We start from the raw sequence: 4,975 nt of genomic DNA on the forward strand, positions 1-4,975 counted from the left end.
ACTTATTTTTGTGGGCACTTTAGACACAAGAAGTCTTTCAAGGTAAAAGAAAAAAATATATAGCCAAATATTTGTGATCACAGCATCTTGGACTGTTTTCTGGATACAAAGTTTTACATTAGATTTCTCCTTATTAACATAGATGTTGTTTCATGGCAACCAAATACAAGAGGAAAGTTTTATGGACTCGCTTGGCCAATTAAACAGCATGAAAGAAGAAAATGGCAAATAATATTTAATGAAATTACTTTGACAAATTACTTTGCCAGAGAAAGAAGGAAAAATATAATTCAAAATCAATTGACTTAAAAGTATGAAGAAAGAGTAGTGAAGAGAGATTAGAGAAAATATAGAGGATCGTTTTCTCTCCAGTGAAGTAATGCGTTCTTGATCTTGTTTCTTCCATTCTACCTCACAAGCTACCAAGTGTTTCTCAGGACTGGATTATCCAGTTCAGACAGAAAACTCGTAGAAGTAAGATACTGTATGCAGCAGATATAGGTGATTTATAACCTTAGACAATCTATTTAATTCTGTTCAAAATTCTCCCCTATCCCAAACTTCCCTCTTTGAACAGCTTTGTTTGATTTTCCCAATTCTGCCCTTCATTAACTGATTAAAATTTTGAGTACTCATATTCATACTCTCTAGAGATTGCTGTTTGGTTGTGATTTTTGTGTGTTTTTGTTTCTAGTTGTGTTTTTAACTGAATTTTAAAAGTTTGTGCAATTGTGTTACAATTAAATATATCCATCTAATTGTCAAATGTTCCTAGATCAGAGTCACTCCTTCTATCATTCTCAACCAACCCTTTCTCCAAGATTTATTTCCAATTTACCACTTCCTTCATCATATGTGTACATTCAGTATTGTAGCTGTATTTGCTCCGTGTTCATTTTTCATTCATTCTATGTTTTTACTATAATTCCTCTTTGGTTTCAACTTCTGATAGTCATTCTGTTAAACTGTCTATTAATACTTTGAAAGGTTTATATACATTTCATGGAGTTTCAATCCTGCATATTCTTGAAATAATGTCAGCTTATATTTCCATAATTCATTCATCTGCAGCAACAATTTGTAAGACTGGAGACGGGAAGCACCTAAACATGATTTTTTCTCAACCGTTTGAAAGGTTAATCTTTAGTCAAAAAGAAAGTTAAAAAATGGCTTAGAATGTATTCCTAACTATGCATTTTTATAAATGGCTTTGTACAATCGTGTGATTCTTTTATTTTACATGGAATAATATTTTCTACTACCTATAAGTTTTGGAAAAAGAAGAAAATTAAAATTTATTCCTAGATAGGAATATGATAGAAATAGAAGACAGATATTATGTTTGTCATATCTCAGATTAGTACCCATATTCAAGACTTAAAGTCATATTTCTTACTATGTTAGACAGAGGGAAAACATAAAATAACATATGATGAGGCAACTATTTGTGATTGTTTAAAATGTACCTTATTAAATGATGAAATTTATTAGCTAACGTTTGGGTTTGAAATTTAGGAGGCTGACATATTAAACACATTTCTGAAAGGCCCATACTGAAAAACACAAATTGTGGGTGGTACTATTTCTACACTTTAATGAATTGTTGAACATGTTTGGCATTAGTGCTGAGTAAATAATTCAACTCTATTGTAACTTGCTCCCTACACTTGAAAAACTTGTAATGTCACTAAGTATCATCAACTTGTCAAATGTTATTTTGGCGAAAGTGATTTTTTTAAATTTAATTTAATTTTATTTGTGAACATACTGTACAGAGGGGTTACAATTACATGGGCAGGATAATGCGTACATTTCTTACCAAGCATTGCAGCCTCCTCCTTTGGTTTACCCTTCACATCCCTTGCCAGCCTCCCCCCTCCCCCCAATCCCAATCCTTCTCCTTCCCCCCCTCCCCCGCACCGACGTTGTAAAGCTCGTTTTGGACATGACAACTTGTAATTCTCATTGTTGCAAGAGGTCCACCTGTATCCTTAAACACTGGTTTTTCCCCATCTCCTCCACAAGTTATACTGACATCAAATATAGTGAAAGCAGGGGTTATACTGTGGGGGAGGGACATACAAAGCAACAAAGAGATAATCTTATAAATGCGTTAGAAACACATGCATGAAAGAAAAAAAAACATTAAAATACATATCTAAGGGTTCATTTTCCTGACCTCACATTATCTGACCTTTTCCGCTTGACTCATACATATACTAGATATTGCAAATAAGGGAAACCATGGTACCTATGTTTCTTTGGGCCTGGCTTCCTTCACTTAATTTATTTTTTTCCAAGTTTTTCCATTTCCTAACAAATGGGGCAATGTCATTCTTTCTGATGGAGGCATAGAATTCCATTGTGTATATATACCACATTTTCTTGATCCATTCATCTACTGAGGGACATCTGGGTCGGTTCCATATCTTAGCTATGGTAAATAATGCTGCAATAAACATTGTTGTGCTGGTAGCTTTAGTGTGGTCTTGTTTGTAAACATTTGGGTAAATGCCCAAAAGTGGGATTGCTGGGTCATAGGGGAAATCTATGTGAAGTCTTTTGAGGAACCTCCATACTGCTTTCCAAAGTGGTTGAACAAGTTTACATTCCCACCAACAATGAAGTAAGGGAGAAAATGATTTTTAAAAATTTATTTGAAAAGGAATATACTTTCAGGAGATTAAATGTAGATTATCATTGGTTTGAGAGTGACATTTTTATACCACAGAACCATGTTGTACTGAAGTCCCAGTGTTTTGAAGCACTCCTTAGTGCTTCAAATATTTTTTCTGAATTACATTTGACCTCTAAGTCAAGTTTTCGGGCTTTGGTAGAGCAATTATAGATCTATCCTTCTAGGAACTATTTTTTGGCCCAATAATGTAGGAATAAAATCCTTCGTTAATCATACGTGAGGGGTATTAAAAATAATCTTATGACACTTTGTGAACTTGTTCACTCATATGGGCTGGTCATTTGTAAGTTGAATTTTGAATTACAGTACTTTCTCTCAAATTGTGTGATCTCAACCTTCATTTTAAGTTGCCTTGCATTTCACAATTGCTTACTGCTAATTCCTGCATCTCAAGGAATTGGGGCCCTGAAATATAGGAAATGCGAAATTGAGATGGGTCTTCAATTACTTTGTTTTGATATATTGCATGGGCCTTGGTGAAATGTCTTGCCCCTGTTATCTGATGATGCAGGAAAATGGGCCTTGGGATCCTAGGACCCATGGGTACTGCAGAAGAATAATATTTTTTAGACATCTTAGCAAAATTTGGGCATAATCAGTAAGAATGCTTCAGAAATATGGACAAAAACAGTTTGGGACAAGCGAGTTAAAACAATAAACAGAGTTTCAGAGTAAAATCCATTACAGATTAGAGGAAAACATTGTTTTTTTATCATGTGGATTCAGAAGACCAAGAAGAGTTATAATGTATCACAAGTTTATACTAAAAAGTTTGCATTGATACGTTTTCTAGTCTAATACATATTTGAAACCTAAATATTTATATTCCAATTCTATTTATTGGAGTAAATAAATATCAATTTATTTGTCAAATTATCAACTAATTCTAGTAAGTTTCATTGTGTGAAATATAAAATCAGCACATATAATATAAAATATAACTATATATAATATGATTAAAAGACACAAGTTTTGTATTGTTCTGTTGTAGTTACTTTAACAAAGGCAACTCTGTTTTAAAGTATGATTCCATTATCTCTACTTCAGTGTTTGAAAGAGTTAGATCTAAAGCTTTATCATTTGTAGATTTACAGCATGGAGGCAAGAGGAAACACTGTGATTAAAACATTATCAATTTAATGCCTAATAACGAGGAGAAACATATGCACTTCTCCTGCAACTACGAAAATATTTGGTGATAAAAAGGCAGTAGTGTAAGTTCCTGCCAGGAACTTACAGACAGGACAGGACATTCAGTAATCATGCATACGAACAATTTTTTCACCTTCTTGGCTTTAGCTACTTTTAAATGGAAGGTATAATAAACAATTATATTTTGATAAAATACCTTCTCGTCTGAACAGTTCTGTTTGAACTGTTCATCTCTCTATGATCCCTTGTAACCAAGATTAGTTTTGTTCTAGTAAGAAAATCTTTGCTGTCAGGGTAAGGTATTCTGGTTGGTCTGTTCCCACATGGAAGAAAGGTAAAAGGCTCAGGTAGTCATTTGTTCCAGTAACACCTCATTTGGGAAAATGTGAGCTGAAGAAGTTTAGAAGTAGCTCTTAAGCAACGCTTAGTTTGAATCCATTAGGTCCACAAAGCTGGATAAATAAGTACTTGAAAAAGCCATCACCTTTGGACGTAACTATAAATAATAGAGAGTATGATCAAATTCCAAATAAAAAGACTTAAGATATTCATTGGAAAAAAAGTTTGCAAATGTGAGCAATCGACTGATCAATATAATTTTTTCCAATATTCACAGAATTTTAGGGAAATAAGATCGATCAATAGCATTGTTAGGAACAATAAGGTTTCATTGTTACAAGTAAGCACCCATAGATATAAGCCTGTATAAAGATTGCATCATTAACTATTAAATTTAGAGGATACTACATGCTTCAGCAGCACGTATACTCAAATTACAATACAGAGATTAACATGGCACTTGGACAAGGATAATATGAAAATTTGAGAAGTATTCCATATTTTTCATTCTTCAGATTCAAGAAATGAAAAAAAGTGATTAAAAAGTTGATTACAAAATTACAAGTGTAATAATACACATAATTCATATAATTAAATTTAGTTTGACATCAGTGTATTAAATCACCTCAGAAAGGCGTTTACATAGCATAAACTTTACAAAACTTTTCAAATTAGACAACATTGTAATTTTATCCCAAAGAAAAATAATATTAAGACCTAGAAAAAAAGGAATCAAACTGTTTCTATATGGAATACAATCGGAAAGGACACATTAATGAACCTATA

At 32.9% G+C, this 4,975-nt stretch overlaps 1 pseudogene; it reads left to right on the forward strand.

The window, feature by feature from the left end:
- Positions 1-4,597: 4,597 nt before the first annotated feature.
- LOC138819766 (U6 spliceosomal RNA) lies at positions 4,598-4,694 on the forward strand (annotated as a pseudogene).
- Positions 4,695-4,975: the final 281 nt, after the last annotated feature.

Source organism: Dipodomys merriami, unplaced genomic scaffold (assembly GCF_024711535.1).
Source record: "Dipodomys merriami isolate MVZ:Mamm:240054 unplaced genomic scaffold, mDipMer1.0.p SCAF_817, whole genome shotgun sequence".
NCBI lineage: Eukaryota > Metazoa > Chordata > Mammalia > Rodentia > Heteromyidae > Dipodomys > Dipodomys merriami.